The 19,535-nt window shown below is 37.7% G+C and overlaps 1 pseudogene; it reads left to right on the forward strand.

Moving 5' to 3' along the window:
* Nucleotides 1-6,507: 6,507 nt before the first annotated feature.
* On the forward strand, nucleotides 6,508-19,149 carry LOC103585945 (annotated as a pseudogene).
* Nucleotides 19,150-19,535: the final 386 nt, after the last annotated feature.

Consider the following 19,535-nt stretch of genomic DNA (forward strand, 5'->3'; position numbering starts at 1 on the left):
GCCCTTCACCAGATCGGCTAACCCGCTGTTAAAATAGACCTGCCTCGTTGATGGTCCCTGTTCCTGGAAGCTTTGGCCACGGACGCCTGGATGCTCTCCCCTACAGCCTCCTACACACTGGACTCAACAAATCACTGACCTGTGGCTTCAGGGAACCTTTCTAGAGTTCTCCCCCTTCAAAATTATCTTATTCTCTACCCTCTTTTGGGTCCTGTTACAAAATCCCCAATCTCCTCCCAATTCCTCTTCCCCTACTACGCCCCCGTCCAGCAGGAAGTAGCTCGAAGATTATGACGACCCATTCCCACAACAGAGGAAAAAGGGAAGAATGTAAGGATACCGTGGGCACTCAAGCGGAGTGGGAGGGGGAAAGCATCCCCTAGCAATATGGCGCCCTTCTGGGTTCTTCTCCGCAGTAGAAGCCCGCCGGCGCCAGACCTCAACCAGTCACAGGTCAAGGCTCACCTCCTGCCCAGCCCCGTCCAATCAGCTACCGCCCCATCCACCCCCTATCAAAACCCAGAACGCAGCTCCCTATAAATATACACGCAGTCCTTGAATAAAGTGGAACTTCTCTGGTGAACTGTCAGCTTGGGTCCTGTCATCTTATCAGCTTGGGTCTGTGCGCCCTTTCACAGGGTCTGTGACCCAGCCCAACACCTACTTTTGGCTTTTCTTCTTACAACTAAGTCTGATCTGCCATTATCCCTCTTTCCTTCTTTTAGAAAATAATCAGAAATAACCAAATACTTAATCATTTTTTAAATCCTGCAAATGCAGTCTCTTTACATTTTGGAGGGGGAAAAATAAGAACACTGTATTGCTAAGAGTTAGGGCTCACACCCTTCAAACCCATTGTACAGACTGGGTCACAGACCCCTCATGTGCCTGGCTGGGTCACCAGACCCCTCACACACACAGGTCCATGAGCTAGGCAGTTGGGAAAGATCCCGGGAGCCACTGGCAGATGACACGAGCTCAGTCCTCAGCTTCCTGAACCAGCAGCAGTGGCAGTCTCCCAGAGGGTCCCAGGGGCACTGTCAGCAACAGTCTGCAGTAACAGCCTGCAGCAACAGCCTCCAGCAGCAGTAGTGGCCTCCCTGTGGCTACCACAGGGGTGTCCCGGGGATGGGGGGCAGTGAATCAGAGCCATTTGTCCTTTATACTCAAGTCCAATAACCCAGGACATCTGGGTGTGAGTCGGACAACCCAGGAACACCTAGTTGCCCATGTGCATCTACATGAGACAATAGCCAAGGAACACCTGGGTGCACATGCTCAATTACATTAGACAATAACCAAGGAACACCTGGGCACACGTGTGTATTTACATCAAATGCTCGGCAAGATTCTGAACATCTGAGGGACCCTGACCATTTATCTTCGTTTTCCCTACAAATGTTTACTCTCCATCTGGCTTTTTTTTTTTTTTTCTTAGTCAGTCTACAAAATACTCAGACTCCTAGAAGTCATAATAGGAAAGCTAAAGGCTTAATAAATGCTAAATAAAATATTTGAAGGAATTTATAAGGCAGACATCAGAGCCGCTTTCAATTCTCCCAAGCTCTCATACCACAACAGATAAAATAGATAATTTTAAGCATATCAAAAGTGGCTTGTCACTGCCACAATGTACACAAACTGAAGAGAGAAAAGTATAAATTAATTAAAGCAAATTACACTAGTTAAGATGTTGCAGTTTTCACTCTTCTAAATATTTCAGGATGTTTACATTAACTCTTTCAAAATGACCTTTCAAGAAAGAAGTCCTGTAACCACATTTGCATTTCTAAAGTTATTTTAAGACTTTACTGTATATTTATTAATTGAAACAATTCATTAATATACTAAGCTATAGGCTGGCCACTTAGCTCACATGGTTAGAGCATGGTGCTGACAACACCGAGGTCAAGGTTTTGGATCCATTTACCAGCCAGCTGCCAAAAAAAATACTAAGGTATTCATTTAAGTATGCTAATAGCCTTATAAAATAATTGGTTCATGGAACAAGTATTTGCAGCCAGCATTAAAAAAATTTTTTTTTATTGAAACAATTGATTATACATATTTGTGGGGTACAGTATTTGCATACAATATGTGATGATCAAATCAGAACAGTTGGCATATTCATCATGACAAAAGGTATTCATTCTTTGTGTCCATTAACCAATTTCTCCCTAACTTCTCTCCCCCTCCTCCTTTCCCCCCTCTAATAACCACAGTTTGCCAACATATGTAGTTCTAAATTAAATTCTAAGAATCCTAAAGGAAGATAAAAGACACTTCAAGTTCTTTTCCTTCCCTTCCGAGGCACATGGTAATTCCAGTTCCTGAGTTATTCCTGGGTTCTGCAGAGTGAACTGTCCTACTTATGATTTATGGGGCTTATTCCAAGAATGCAAGGATGAATGAATATCTAGGAACATTATTAATATAATTTAGCATATTATTAAGTCAAATGAGAAAAACGATAAGATTATTTAAACAGACATGAAAAGGTATTTGATAAAGGTAATAGTCATTTCTGATTTCAAATATTTTTAGTAAGCTAGAAATAAAAGATGCTTTCTTAATTCCCTCTTTATGTGGGCTTTTATATGCAGTACCTCTCAGGTTGGTAGGCCCTTACCTCAACCTGGTCTTGCCTGTATTTCATGTTGTAGGAATTTTTCCAGTGTTTCTTCTAGCATGAGGATGGTGATCTCCTTGTTTACAGTACAGATACCTATTATCTTTTTTTTCTTTCTTTTCATTTCTTTTCTTTTTTTTTAATGTCTCTCTTGCAACTTCAGTAGGAATTTTGAAGACGACAAAGTCAAACTCATACTCCTGCATTGGAAATACCAAGCCCAAATATTAACTAAATTAACTTGAGTTCATATCCTAGTTCTGCTAATTACTAGCTGTGTGATCTTGAGCACATTCCTTAATTTCTCTGAGCTCAATTTCCTCATCCACAAAGATGGTTACAACAATATCATATACCTAATAGGGTTGTTGTGAAGACTGTATAAGAGATAACATAAGAAAAGCAGGTAGCTTGCTGTCTGGTTAGCTCAGTTTGTTAGAGCATGATGCTGGTAACACCAGGGGCTGGGGTTCAATCCCTGCATAGTACTCATTAGCAAAAAAAAAAAGCAGTTAGCATGACTTAGCTACTGATGCTGCTGCTATTATTACTGCTGTTTCTAATAATAATCTCCTTCCTAGATGTAAAAGGCTTACATGTTGGTGTTAAAATTCTCTTTCAAAGAAATATTTGCCTTCTAGGGAAATCTTGCTTATACCAAATTACGTGTGTTTTACTTCTGAATAAAGACAAAATCATATTCCCTACATAGCCCAGAAGTATTGAACTCACAATGAGTCGTTCATTACCATTTATTGTACCCCTACTGTGTTTTAAGCACTTTCTGGGTACTGAATTAGCTATGGTAAAACACCAAACAAAAAGGCAAAGATAACTAAACAGGTTACAAAAACTGCTTTTTGTTTTTATTTTTTATGGAGATGCAAACATTTCAAAGATAAAAGTATGGCTCAGTAGAAATATGCCCCTTTGACCAAGTATTGCTTGGAGAAAAGTAGGTATTAACATTGTCGGTAAGACAAACACATCTATACATAACAAGAAGTTTCAATCCAGAAAAGCTTGTAAGCAACAATTGTAGTAGTAAAATGTGGCAATCCTTTACATGGAGTGTATGGTGAAAGAACTCATGTACTCAGAAGGATGTTTTGAAGAGTGTTAAGATTTAACTTGAGCAGTTACCAAACAATTTGCAAGTAGAAGCCTTGAGAAATAATCCCACAGAAGTTAAAACTTGTTGCTATTCTTAAGTATCTTTTATTCTATTCCTGTTATAGGTGCTATGATTTTAAGAAGCAGAAAAAGTTTATTGACGATTTCTTTTTTTTTCTTTCCATCTTTTCTCCCCTCTTTTTTTTTTTTTGGTTCTAAGTGACTACATTGCAGCTGTACTCAGAGTAATCGAGAGATGATTTAAAGTATATGGGAGGATGTGCATAGGTTATATGCAAGTACTATGCTATTTTATATAAGGGACTTGAGCATCTGCGGATTTTGGTATCCATGGGGAGTCCTGGAACCAATCCCCCATGGATACGAAGTGACAACTGTACTTGAAGAATAGGGCCCACATCTTCCATATCTGCATTTGTACAGCATGCACAGGGCTGCAATTGTTGGAATTCAATTATTTTACAAGTGGAATTCAATTATTTTACAAGTAATGACTTTGGGTAAAACTTATCACCCAAAAAGTTTGAAGATTCCTGAGCATAAAAAAGCAACTGAGGAGGCCAGATTCTAGGAAAAAAATTTTGATGGACAGCTACCATATGCAGAGCATTTCACATTTATTATCTCTTTCAATTCTAAAACAACTTAGTGAGGTTACACATTCTGAATTCATTCATTAAGTGCAAATGGCAGAGCAGATATCTTAATTCAGGTCCCTTAGATACATTTATACTCTTCCACTAAACCTCCCTTCCCCTTCTAAGTCTTTTATTACAACTGACAGTATTAAGATTTAGAGGTTTTGCTTTTCATTCTTTGAATGTTCACTTATTATGTATCTCAGATCCCATACAAATGCCACCTTACTTGTAATTACAAATTTACACCCTCACACAGAGATAATCTACTTTTTTTGTTAAGCCCACTAAACCTTGTCATCTCCTTAAGGTTGTTTTGTTTTTTGTGTTTTTTCCCTTTTTTTCCCCTGATATAACCATCTGCCCTAAAAGGGCACGTTTCTGAAAAAGGAGAAAAACCCTCTGAGCAGTGATTCTCATTGTGTTCCCTAAACACCAGTAGCAGTAGCACCTGAGAACTTGTTAGAAATGCAAATTCTTGGGCCCCAAATAAAAATCTGGGGGTAGGGCTCAGAAATCTATTTTTTTTTCCTTTTTGTCTTTTTTCGTGACCGGCAACGGATCGCAACCCTCAGTGTCGCGCCCGTACCGGACCGGGACCGGCAACGGGATTGCAACCCTTGGCGCTGCGCCCACACCTCGCTCAGCCAGTGAGCAGCCGGTCTGTATGTGGGATCCGAACCCTAGGCGGGAGCGCCACCACGCTCCCAAGCGGCGCACTGTAGCAGTGCGCCACTGGGCTGGCAGAAATCTATTTTTAACAAGCCCTCCAGGTGATTCAGATATATAAGTTTGAGAACCACTGGTCTAAAGTATTTGCTTTTGCAGTCAGTACTTAAAATCACTGCATTAAAACCAGAAATGGTGGAATGATATCACTACTATGAAAACACTTAAGCAGTAGGTCTCTAAATTCCAACGACTTATCCAGGCACTGAAGAATCTGTTCCTCCATAACCAAATTGAAATAAGAGAGAAATGCCTTCTCTATAACACATTTTTGACTCAGATACAGAAACAGTCAAAATGCTAAAATGGTGTCTACAATTAAAAGAAGTGTGAAGTAATTTCTGCAACTTAAAATTGATATAGCACCACAATTAAATCACTGCTGCTGTGCTAAGAGATAACAACATTTATTATTTTAACATCAGAGAGTGGAGGGAAGAAAAAGAATTATCAGTTTAATCTTAACCTGGAAAAAGGGAACCCCAGTAGAAAACCTTTACAATCCAGTTTCATATTCAGTCTATAAAATGGTAAATTGGAGGACAGGGAAGACTTGAGATTCAATCTCTCCCTGGTGGATAATTTGCTATGAGAGTTAAAATGCCTTATATCATTTGTCAGAGCTCTAAAAAATGTTCTAAATAACTTTTAACCCTATTTTAAGGAAGAATCATAGATACCAAGAAGAAATCAGAATTACTCTAAAAAATCATTCCTTAAAGGGGAAGAAGACTTTGCTGGCCTTAATTCATACCAGATATTTCACTGAACCCAAATGGGTTTTGTTTGGTTTTTTAATTTAGGGTACAAAAGACAGACATAATTTAAGCTCAAGAGAAAACAGCAATAAGATCTGGAACAAATTCTACTTGTGATTAAAAATCAGTAGGTAAAGAATAATAGGAGATGAAGGACAATATATTTACAAAGATCAGAAATAAGGGAGCAAAGGAGACTATGCTGGAAGAGTTTGAGACCAGTGCAGAAAAATCAATCAATTGGTAATAAGCAGTTGCCAATTTATACAAAGATTATTTGGAAATTTAGGTGTAGATCTTCAATTATATATTCTCATAGAAACACTGACCAATGCTTGGATTCCTAAACTAGCAATTGATAGCAAAACCACCAAAAGGAAAGTGGTGTATCTACAGTGAGATGCAAAAGCAGTCATTCACATGCACAGGTTATTCAGTTTATATAGAGGGCCACTACTTGTATTTGATGAACACCTACATAGCGTAACACCCACCCTAAGTGAGGAAGGTCCCTTGCAGAAATCAAAGTCTGTGTCAATTTCTGCACAGAGCCCAGGCCCAGTTGAAACCAGATCTCTCTTCATGGCCAGTACGAAGAGATACTAAAGCATAGAAGTTTATGATAGTCATTGGCCCAATCCTAGACAAAAAGTTGGAACTTAGACACAGACTTTTTGCATGGGATATTAGTCAGCACAAGGAAGAACTCCAGGCCCAGGCAGAGCCATGGAGCAAAGTGACAAGTGTCACATCCTACAGACATCAGTCAGGTCCTGAGAGCCAGAGTTGTCTGAGCCAGGTGAGGGTTGTCGGAAACCAGGATATTCATGGAGAAAATCCCTTCCTTGGAGGATAATATCTCTGAAAGAAAATGTTCATTCCATGTAGAGAAAAATCTCTTAGTTCTCACGTTAGCATATCCTCAGAAGAGAATGATCGTTGCTTCTCATAAGTAGAGAAATTCTTTCCAAATATACCAGTTTCTTGAGAAGGCTTCAACTTGAAAGTTTTGCTAAGACTATTTTATTATTCTCACTGTTCTCACCATCTGGACAGAGAACAAATATTGGTATGAGAAAAAGATTGGCATTCTTGGTTCATAATTAAATGATGTGCATCTTAGAAAATTACTGTTTAAAATATGATAATTTGCTATCTTCCCTTTGTCACAACAGAAAGGGGGCCAGCCCATTAGAAAATGCAATACAACCCTATACTCCCCAGACACTTTAAATGGGGACAACATTTTCTGTAAATCCTCATATCAATGTTATTAGCGGACGTGAATTTTTTTAAAATTATGAATATTCATGAGATACAAAGCTGATTGTCCCCCCTCCTACCCATGATGTGAGGGCCAGATTCATACTGGGGGCATACCCATTACCAGAAATAACTTTTGTACCCTTTGTCCCCTCCCAATTATCCCCAACCTCCCTCCCCCTTCCCGTTTCCTCCCTCTGTTGGATCACGGCACTACTGTGGTCTTTCTTTCCTGCCTTCCTTTCTCTCTTAGCTCCCACATGAGTGAGCACATGTGGTATTTATCCCTCTGTGCTTTGCTTGTTTCACTCAACTTAAGTTTCTCCAGGTTCATCCATGTTGTTGCAAATGGCAGTATTTCATTTTTTTTTAATGACAGAGTAGTATTCCATAGTGTATATATTCACCACAGTTTCCTTATCCAATTATCTATTGATGGACATTTAGGTTGGTCCCATATCTTGGCTATTGTAAACAGAGCTGCAATAAACATGGGAGTGCAGGTATCTCTTCAACATGATGATTTCCATTCCTCTGGATATATACCCAGAAGAAGGAATGCTGGATCATATGGAAGATCTATCTGTAGTTGTTTGAGAAACCTCCAACTTGTTTTCCAAAGTGGTTGTACTAATTTACAGTCCCACCAACAGTGCAGCAGTGTTCCCTTCTTTCCACATCCTCACCAGAATTTGGTTATTCACCATTTTTTTGATTATAGTCAGTCTAACAGTAAGGTGGTATCTCAATGTGGTTTTAATTTGCATTTCCCTGATGACTAGTGATGTTGAGCATTTTTTCATATATCTGTTGGCCATTTGTATGTTTTCCTTTGAAAAATGTCTATTCAGATGACCGGTACGCTAACTGGCTGAGCGTGGTGCGGCCAGTCTCAAAAAGGACAAAAAAAAAAAAAAAGACTATTCTGTTACTACAGCCATTATAACTTTGGGCTGGCCTGGTGGCGCACTGGAGAGTGCGCTGCTTGAGAGCGCCACGGCGCTCCCGCCGAGGGTTCGGATCCCATGTGGAGACCGGTTCCTGCTCACTGGCTGAGCGCGGAGCGGGCGCAACACCGAGGGTTGCGATCCTGTTGCCGGTCCCTGGTAGGGGCGCGACACTGAGGGTTGCAATCCCGTTACCGGTCAGTAAAATAGACAAAAAAAGGAAAAAAAAAAAAAAAGAAAGAAAAGAAAAATGTCTATTCAGCTCCTTTGCCCATTTTTTAATTGGGTCATTTATTTTTTTAACTGTATAATTGCTTGAATTCTATGTATATTCTAGATATTAGTCCCTTGTCGGATGCATAGATAGCAAAAATTTTCTCCCACTATGTAGGTTGTCTTTCCACTCTGTTGATTGTCTTTTTTGCTGTGCAGAAACTTTTTAGTTTGATATAGTCCCATTTGTTTATTTTTTCTTTTGCTGCTTGTGCTTTTGGGCTCACGTTCATAAAGCCTGTGCCCTGACCTAACTGCTGAAGTGTTTCACCTATATTTTCCATTAGTAATTTTACAGTTTTGGGTCTTATACCTAGGTCTTTAATCCATTTTGAGTTGATTTTAGTATATGGTGAGAGATGCATATCTAGTTTCATTCTTCTGCATATGGATATCCAGTTTTCCCATCACCACTTGTTGAAGAGGCAATCTTTTCCCCAATGTAGATTTTTGTTGCCTTTGTCTAATATCAGATAGCTATAAGCCTGAGGAATGATTTCTGAGTTCTCTATTCTACTCCACTGGTCTGACTGTCTCTTTTTATACCAGTACCATGCTGTTTTGGTTACAACAGCTTTGTAGTATAATTTGAAGTCAGGCAGAGTTATGCCCCCAGCTTTGTTTTTTTTTTTTTTGATCAGGATTGCTTTGGCTATTCAGGGTCTTTTGTTTTCCCATATGAAAGGTAACATTGTTTTTTCCATTTCTGTAAAGAATGTCACTGGTATTTTGATGGGGATTGCACTGAATCTGTAGATCACTTTGGGTAGTATAGACATTTTCACAATGTTAATTCTTCCAATCCAAGAGCATGGAATATCTTTCCATCTTTTGTGCCTTAATTTCTTTCAGAAGTGGTTTATAATTCTCATTGTAGAGGTCTTTCACCTCCTTGGTTAAATTGATCCCTAGGAACTGTAGTTTTTTGGTGACAATTGTAAACAGGCGTGCTTTCTTTATTTCTCTTTCTGTTAACTCATTATCTGAGTATATAAATGCTACTGATTTGGGGGTATTTATTTGTTATCCTGCAATATTACTGAAGTTATGAACCAGCTCTAGGAGTTTTTTGATAGGGTCTTTAGGTTTTTCTATATATATTATCATGTCATCTGCAAATAGGGAAAGTTTGACTTCATCTTTACCAATCTGGATCCCTTCATTTCTTTCTCTTGCCTGATTGCTCTAGCTAGTACCTCCAGTACTATGTTGAATAGAAATGGTGAGAGTGGACATCCTTGTCTTGTTCCTGTCCTTAGGCGGAGGGCCTTCAATTTTTCCCCATTCAGGTTAATACTGGCAGTGGGCTTGTCATAAATGGCTTTTATTGTGTTAAGATATTTTCCTTCTATACCTAATTTGTTGAGGGTATTTATCATGAAAGAATGTTGAATTTTGTCAAATGCTTTTTCAGCATCTATTGAGATAATCATATGGTCTTTGTTGTTGAGCTTGCTGATGAGATGTATCACATTTATTGACTTTCATATGCTGAACCATCCTTGCATCCCTGGGATGAATCCCACTTGATCATAGTGTGTAATTTTTTAAATATGTTGCTGTATTCTAGGATTAGAGGATTTTAGCATCTAGGTTCATCAAGGATATTAGCCTATAATTTTCTTTTTTTGTTGTGTCTTTATCTGGTTTTGGTATCAGAGTCATGTTGGCCTCATAGAATGAGTTTGGGAGAGTAATGTCTGTTTCAATTGTTTGGAATAGTTTCATGAGAATTGGTATTAACTCCTCTTTAGAAATTTGATAGAATTCAGCTGTAAAGTCATCTGGACCCGGACTTTTTTTTGTTGGAAGATTGCTAATTACCGCTTCAATCTCCTTGCTTGTTATTGGTCTGTTCAGGTTTTCTATCTCTTCTTGGTTCAGTCTTGGTAATTTATATGTGTCTAGAAACTTATCCATATCTCCCAGATTTTCAAATTTGTTGTCAACAGTTGTTATAATAGTCTCTAATGATTCTTTGTATTTCTGTGGTATCAGTTGTAAAGTCCCCTTTTTATTTCTGATTTTTGTTATTTGGATCTTCTCTCTTTGTTTTTTTTTTGTTAATCTAGCTAATGGTGTGTCTATTTTGTTTAGCTTCTCGAAAAACCAACTTTTAGTTTTGTTGATCTTTTCTATTGTTTTTTGGGTCTCTTATCTATTTCATTTAGTTCTGCTCTGATCTTAATTATTTCTTTCTGTCTACTGCCTTTAGGTTTGGATTGTTGTTGTTTTTCAAGTTCTTTGAGGTGTACTGTTAGGTAGCTTATTTGAAGTCTTTCCATTTTTTTGATATAAGCATTTACTGCAATAAATTTGCGTCTTAGTACTGCTTTTGCAGTATCCCACAAGTTTTGGTATAATGTATCTTTATTTTCATTACTTTCTAGAAATTTTTTGATTTCCTGTTTAATTTCTTCTTGNCCTGTGCCCTGACCTAACTGCTGAAGTGTTTCACCTATATTTTCCATTAGTAATTTTACAGTTTTGGGTCTTATACCTAGGTCTTTAATCCATTTTGAGTTGATTTTAGTATATGGTGAGAGATGCATATCTAGTTTCATTCTTCTGCATATGGATATCCAGTTTTCCCATCACCACTTGTTGAAGAGGCAATCTTTTCCCCAATGTAGATTTTTGTTGCCTTTGTCTAATATCAGATAGCTATAAGCCTGAGGAATGATTTCTGAGTTCTCTATTCTACTCCACTGGTCTGACTGTCTCTTTTTATACCAGTACCATGCTGTTTTGGTTACAACAGCTTTGTAGTATAATTTGAAGTCAGGCAGAGTTATGCCACCAGCTTTGTTTTTTTTTTTTTTGATCAGGATTGCTTTGGCTATTCAGGGTCTTTTGTTTTCCCATATGAAAGGTAACATTGTTTTTTCCATTTCTGTAAAGAATGTCACTGGTATTTTGATGGGGATTGCACTGAATCTGTAGATCACTTTGGGTAGTATAGACATTTTCACAATGTTAATTCTTCCAATCCAAGAGCATGGAATATCTTTCCATCTTTTGTGTCTTAATTTCTTTCAGAAGTGGTTTATAATTCTCATTGTAGAGGTCTTTCACCTCCTTGGTTAAATTGATCCCTAGGAACTGTAGTTTTTTGGTGACAATTGTAAACAGGCGTGCTTTCTTTATTTCTCTTTCTGTTAACTCATTATCTGAGTATATAAATGCTACTGATTTGGGGGTATTTATTTGTTATCCTGCAATATTACTGAAGTTATGAACCAGCTCTAGGAGTTTTTTGATAGGGTCTTTAGGTTTTTCTATATATATTATCATGTCATCTGCAAATAGGGAAAGTTTGACTTCATCTTTACCAATCTGGATCCCTTCATTTCTTTCTCTTGCCTGATTGCTCTAGCTAGTACCTCCAGTACTATGTTGAATAGAAATGGTGAGAGTGGACATCCTTGTCTTGTTCCTGTCCTTAGGCGGAGGGCCTTCAATTTTTCCCCATTCAGGTTAATACTGGCAGTGGGCTTGTCATAAATGGCTTTTATTGTGTTAAGATATTTTCCTTCTATACCTAATTTGTTGAGGGTATTTATCATGAAAGAATGTTGAATTTTGTCAAATGCTTTTTCAGCATCTATTGAGATAATCATATGGTCTTTGTTGTTGAGCTTGCTGATGAGATGTATCACATTTATTGACTTTCATATGCTGAACCATCCTTGCATCCCTGGGATGAATCCCACTTGATCATAGTGTGTAATTTTTTAAATATGTTGCTGTATTCTAGGATTAGAGGATTTTAGCATCTAGGTTCATCAAGGATATTAGCCTATAATTTTCTTTTTTTGTTGTGTCTTTATCTGGTTTTGGTATCAGAGTCATGTTGGCCTCATAGAATGAGTTTGGGAGAGTAATGTCTGTTTCAATTGTTTGGAATAGTTTCATGAGAATTGGTATTAACTCCTCTTTAGAAATTTGATAGAATTCAGCTGTAAAGTCATCTGGACCCGGACTTTTTTTTGTTGGAAGATTGCTAATTACCGCTTCAATCTCCTTGCTTGTTATTGGTCTGTTCAGGTTTTCTATCTCTTCTTGGTTCAGTCTTGGTAATTTATATGTGTCTAGAAACTTATCCATATCTCCCAGATTTTCAAATTTGTTGTCAACAGTTGTTATAATAGTCTCTAATGATTCTTTGTATTTCTGTGGTATCAGTTGTAAAGTCCCCTTTTTATTTCTGATTTTTGTTATTTGGATCTTCTCTCTTTGTTTTTTTTTTGTTAATCTAGCTAATGGTGTGTCTATTTTGTTTAGCTTCTCGAAAAACCAACTTTTAGTTTTGTTGATCTTTTCTATTGTTTTTTGGGTCTCTTATCTATTTCATTTAGTTCTGCTCTGATCTTAATTATTTCTTTCTGTCTACTGCCTTTAGGTTTGGATTGTTGTTGTTTTTCAAGTTCTTTGAGGTGTACTGTTAGGTAGCTTATTTGAAGTCTTTCCATTTTTTTGATATAAGCATTTACTGCAATAAATTTGCGTCTTAGTACTGCTTTTGCAGTATCCCACAAGTTTTGGTATAATGTATCTTTATTTTCATTACTTTCTAGAAATTTTTTGATTTCCTGTTTAATTTCTTCTTGGACCCATAGGTCATTCAGGAGCCTATTATTTATTTTCCATGTATTTGTATAGCTTCCAGCATTTTGCTTATTGTTTATCTCCAGTTTTAGTCCATTGTAGTCTGAAAAGATTGTTGGAATGATTTTAATTTTTAAAAATTTGCTGAGACTAGATTTGTGACCTAATATGTGATCTATCCTGGAGAATGTACTGTGACCTAATGAGAAGAAAGGGTATTCTTTAGCTGTTGGGTGAAATGTTCTGTATATATCGGCCAAGTCCAGTTGGTCTAGGGTGTAGATTAAATCCTGTGTCTCTTTGTTGATTTGTTGCCTGGAAGTCCTGTCCCCTACTGAGAGAGGGGTGTTCAGATCACCCACTATTAAAGTATTAGGTCCTATCTCCTTCTTTAGGTCTAAGAGTGTTTGCTTGATATATCTGGGTGCTCCAGTATTGGGTGCATACATGTTTATGATGGTTATGTCTTCTAGCTGGATAGTTCCCTTTATCATTATATAATGGCCTTCTTTGTCTTTTAAGTGTTTTTTGGTTTAAAGTCTATTTTGTCTGATATAAGAATAGCTACTCCTGCTTGTTTTTGCTTTCTATTTGCATAGTATATCTTTTTCCATCCCTTCACTTTTAGTCTATGAGTGTCTTTACAGGTGAGGTTGGTCTCTTGAGGACAGCATATACTTGGGTCTAGCTTTTTAATCCAGTCAATTAGTCTGTGTCTTTTGAATGGGGAGTTTAGTCCACATTTAGAGTAGTTATTGAGAAGTGTTATTTAATTCCTGTCATTTAATTGCTAGGTGGTTTATATATCTTTTGATCATTATTTCCCTTTTTATTTCTCTTCTTCAATGTGAGTTGGGAATTTAAGGTGGAATGATTTAGCTTCTTTCTCTTTCTTGCTAGCATTTTGTATACACTGTAAATGCGTAATAACTTCGTATAGCATACATTATACGAAGTTATACGAGCGGGAGCGCCACCGCGCTCCCAAGCGGCGCACTGTAGCAGTGCGCCACTGGGCCAGCCCATAGCATTTTTGTTTTAACTGTGGGTTTTGCTCTTTCTCATGTATTTGTGATGGTGGTCACCATTATTCAGATTCCAGCTGAATGACTCCCTTGAGAATTTCTTGCAGGGCTAGTTGTGTGGTGGTGAACTCCTACAACTTTTGTTTGTCTGGAAAATACACTGTTTCTCCCTCACTTCTGAAGGAGAGCCTTGCTGAGTAAAGAATTCTTGGCTGGCAGTTTTTTTTCTTTTAGTATTTTGAATATATCATTTCACTTTCTTTCAGCCTGTAGGGTTTTGGTTGAGAAATCTGCTGTTAGTTTGATAGGGGTTCCAATATAAGTGACCTGACACTTTTCTCTTGCTGCTTGTAGAATTATCTCTTTGTCTTTGAACTTTGCGAATTTAACTATAACATATCTTGGGGAGGATCTTTTTGGGTTGTATCTATTTGGGGACCTTTGGGCTTCCTGGATCTGAAGGTCTGTATCTCACCCTACACCTGGGAAGTTTTCTGTTACTATTTCTTTGAGTAGGTTTTCAATACCTTTTCCTTTCTCCTGCCCTTCAGGGATACCCACAATTTGGATGTTAGAGCACTTGAGGTTGTCTGCTATCTCTCTTAGGTTTTCCTCATTATTTTTAATTCTTTTTTCTTGTCTGCCTGAGTTATTTCAGGAAGACCATCTTCAAGCTCTGAAATTCTTTCTTCTGCTTGCTCTACCCTGCTGCTCAAGCTCTCAGTTGTGTTTTTTATTTCACTGAGTGAGTCTTTCATTTCTAGAAGTTCTGTTGCACCCTTTTTTATGGTATTAATCTCCTTGTAGATTTCCTCCTTCATATTCTGGATGTTTTTTTCTTGTTTCATTGTGTTCTCTACTTGAGTCTTCCTTTATTTCTTCAAGTTTTCTTAAGATCATTGCTCAAAATTTTTTTTCAGACATTTCAAGGATTCCCTGTTCCATGGAGTCTGACTTTGGGGCATTACTGTATCCTTGTGGCGGTGTCATTTCTTCTTGATTGTTTATACTTCTAGTATTTTTTTTTGCTGATGCTTGGTCATTTGCTAGGGGTTTGCTTCTTCTATTACACTGAGGTTGGCTGTGGAGTGGCCTTGGTTGCTACTGTGGGGGGTGAATTGCCTTTGCTTGACAGTAGGTGTGGTGGTGCTTATGTTAAACCACGTTGGTTCCCATTTGAGATTCTGTGGTCATAGAATGAGCCCCTAGCCCCATGGAGTTCTGCTGGGCCAAACTCGGTGGGTCAGATTCGTAGGCTGGTGCTCCCCCCTGGGTCTGAGGTGGGGTGAGGGGCCGCGTCCAGTTGCGTGGTTCACCTGGCTGGTGCTGCTGCCGGCTGCTTCCCAGTGCATGTGAATTTGTCAAAGGAAGGTAGGCGGTTAGAAAATTCAAAGTAAAAATCACTCTACTATTGTAGTTACACTCCCATTGGGAGTAAAAAAACAAAAACCTCTACTACCACAAACCCAACATTTAGGTCCAATTTGAGTAGAAAACAGACTTAGTGTCATAGAATAAAACTTCTTTTGATTAAAAAGTCTCTAATTTCAAATTTCTGAAGCAATGTTCTTTCTTCTCTAATCCTCAGATAATTTCAAACTGAGAAAAATGGATAGAACCTCCTTGTGTTTTGAAACTCTGAATTGTCTGCTCAAAAGATATAAAGCAATTTCACATTTTGACAAAAAATTCACTTGTGGTTATGGCTCATAAAAGTCCCCTCCAGGGACTGTTCATAATTTATATCAAGCAGTATACTTGGTATACTCAGTTTCCTCAATTCCAACCAATCAAATGAAGAAAGCTACTTTTCAATCTTCTTACTGAAATGGATTTTTTGAGGCTTTCTGTGTGAGTATGCTTTAGCATTAGAGAAAATGAATGAGGAATTTCCTTTCCTAGTTACTTCCCATTTACTCCTAAATCTCTAACGAGCCAAGTAATTTTGAAAAGTATCACAATTTCCAGTGCTACAGAATCTTAAGAAGGAAGTTAGCACCTCCTCTGAAACTTTGAACATTATGATATCTTTGAGAAGAATGTGTGGTTATACTCTCTGTCCCACCTGACCAGGAGGCAGCTGAGAATCTCAAGAGATAGTCACCATATTCATATTCTCCCAGCAAGTCCCTTGGCAACAATCCACAGCCTTTGAAGGCTTCCTCAAAATGCAGTAAACAATCAGATTCTACTCAAGTATTTTTTCCAAACTGCAGGCTGAGACCCATCAACAGCTTGTAGAATCAATTTAGTGGTTTGTAGCAGCATAGCTTTTAAAAAACTGAATAGAATAGAAAATATCAGAGTACACTGCATGAAGGAAGAGAAAGAATTATTTCATGGTACTCTGTTGTAGATATGTATGTGTGTCAGCTAGATAGGAAAAATAAGCTAGTAGCCTACAATAATGCTAGGCACCTATAATTAACAATAATTTATTGTATGTTCTCAATTGGCTAGAAGAGTTCAGATGTTCTCATCACAAAGAAATGATACATTTTTGTGATGACCAATATGCTAATTACCCTGACTTTATCACCACACATTGTATACATGTATTGAAATATAACTCTGTACCCCATAAATATGTACAAGCAATACGTGTCAATTAGTAATAAAACAAACAAAAAAAGATGTGTGTGTGCATCAGCGCCCATACAAATACCAGGTCATAATGTAAAATGCATTTTTTTTAACTGTGAACCTCAACTACAAGAGTTTGCAAGCTACTCATCTAGACTACAAGTTTCATGGGGAAAAAGATCAAGTCTACCTAATTCACTCATTACCGTATACCCAGCAACTACATACAATGCCTGGCATTTATCATAAGACTCAATAAATATTTGTTGGCTGACTATTCAACATGCATTATTATGTCTGTAGTTCATAAATCAAATTTTCATTGAATCCAGTTAATTGGAAAACATCTTTTATGAGGGCACTAAAAAAATAATATTTGATTAGTATGTTTAACATTTCCTCCCTTACTTGCTCTCTGATTGATGTGCTAAACAAATGGTAGATCCTAGCAGGAAATGAGAGAAGTAAATGCCTTGAGAATAACAAACTAAATGATCACCCTCAGAATATATTAGATGAACATGGACCTTACTACAACTGTACATATTCTGACATGCATAGACCTGTACAGTGGGGAAAGTGCAGAATTTAGAATCAGAAGACATGGTGACAACTTATGGATAAATGCCCTTGAGCAAACTGTTTTTACCTCTCTGGGCCTAGTTTTCTCAATTGGAAAGGCGAGTTGTGACAACTACAAATGGTTAAAAAAAATTGGTGTAACTTCTAGAAGAAAATATAAGAGAAAATCTTTGTGATACTGGGTTATGCGAAGATTTCTTAAGCAGGACACAAAAGACACAAATCATAAAAGAAAAAAATTATAAAATGAATTTCAACAGTTTTAAAACTTTTGCTCTTTGAAAGACTCACTTAAGAAAACAAAAAGCAAATTACAAACTGGGAGAAAGTTTTGCATAATATATCTGACAAAATACTTGTATACGGAATATAATAAAAAAATTTTACACCTAAGTAACATGACAAGCATTTCAGTATTTTAAAAAAGGCAAAAGATTTGAACAGACTTTTCACCCAGAAAAGATACAAATAGCAAATAAAGACCTGAAAAGATGCTAGCCAAGTGTCCTACTTATTGAAGGGAAAATAGATAAAGAATAGATCATGATATAATATTAAAGGAAGAAAATAATCCTTTCTTGGGGAGTATTCTGGGGGCGTCTCCTTTAGCTCCCTTTAGTCTCGGCTGGTTTAGCTCCCAAGTTTTTTTGGTGATGGGCCAGTGGGAGGTGTAGAAGCTCATGTCAAGGTTTAATTTATTCAAAAGGACTAATACCATACTGCAACATTTGAGAATGTGCAAGCACACAGATGCAATAGGTGACACACTATTGGAAAGAAAAGGTTGTGCAGGAGTGGTAATACCAAACAGACCAAAGATCCTAAAAGCACTGATTCTTAACATGATTCAGCAGATTACTCACAGCTAAAGAAGTGGTAACAAGATCCTGAAACTTTCCTGAGGAAAGGAAGCTGGAATTACCCTTTCTGTGCTGGGGGTAATGTCAGAGTGGTCTCAGAAGCTGGAAAGGCAAAACAGAAGATAGCTCAAGATTTCTTCAGAGAAGAATATATGCTGAACAGTACCATTGAGTCTTACCAGAAACCATATGTTGCACTTATTCGTGGGATTATAATGGGTGGGAGAGTTGGTATCTCAGTTCATCGGCAATTCCAAGTGGCTACCAAAAAGTCTCTTTTTGCAACGTCAGAAACGGCAAAAGGACTATTCCCTGATGTGGGTGGAGGTTTTTAGTTGCCAAGACTTCAAGGAGAACTTGGTTATTTCCTTGCATTAACAGGATTCAGACTAGGGCCAAGCCGGTAGTGCACTCGGGAGAGTGCAGCAGCGCTCCCGCCACAGGTTCGGATCCTATATAGGGATGACCCGTGTGCTCACTGCGCTCACTGGCTGAGCGCGGTGCGGACGGTCTCAAAAAGGACAAAACAAACAAACAAACAAACAAACAACAACAACAAAAAAAACAGGATTCAGACTAAAGGGAAGAGATGTGTACAGATCAGGAATTTCTACACACTTTATAGATTCTGAAAAGTTGGGCATATTATGGGGAGATTTGTTAGCCTTAAAATATCCTTCAAAAGAAAATATTGCAGATGTCTTAGACACTTACCATACAAAGTCCAAAACTCATCAAGACAAGTCTTTTATGCCCGAGGAACACATGGACAAAATAAACAGTTTTTCGGCATATACTGTGAAACAGATTATTGAAAATTTACAGCAAGATGGTTCATCTTTTGCCTTAGAGCAGATGAAGGTAATTAACGAAATGTCTCCAACATCCCTAAAGATCACACTAACGCAGCTCATTGAGTGCTCTTCAAAGAAGTATTAACTATGGAATATTGGCTACGTCAAGCTTGTTTGGGAGGTCATGACTTTCATGAAGGCGTTAGAACTAGTTTAACTGATGAGACCAGAGTCCAAAGTGGAAACCAGCTGATCTAAAAGAAGTTACTGATGAAGATTAGAATAAACACTATAAATCTCTGGGAAACAATGATTTGAAATTTTGAGGTAACTTGGCCTTTCAAGGTTTACTTTGGAGTAGGGGTTGGAAAACTACAGCACGTTGACCAAATCTGGCCTGCTGCCTGTTTTTATACAGCCTAAAAGCTAAGAATGGTTTCTGTATTTTTAAATGGTTTGGAAAAGAAATCGAAGACTAATATTTCTTGACATGAAAATTATATGAAATTCAATTATCAGTGTCCATAAATAAAGCTTTAGTGGAATCTAAAAAAAAAAAAAAATCCTTTCTTTGTCCACATTGTAAATTTATAATTTGCTCCTTAAGGGCAAGGACAATGTCTTTGTACAATAGGAATTCAATAAATGTTTATACCCAGTGCATTGTGAGTGAGTTTAAAATCATGATGCTATTTAAAAATGCCAACTGTTA

This window comes from Galeopterus variegatus, unplaced genomic scaffold (genome assembly GCF_000696425.1).
Source record: "Galeopterus variegatus unplaced genomic scaffold, G_variegatus-3.0.2 Scaffold288, whole genome shotgun sequence".
NCBI classification, from domain to species: Eukaryota; Metazoa; Chordata; class Mammalia; order Dermoptera; family Cynocephalidae; genus Galeopterus; species Galeopterus variegatus.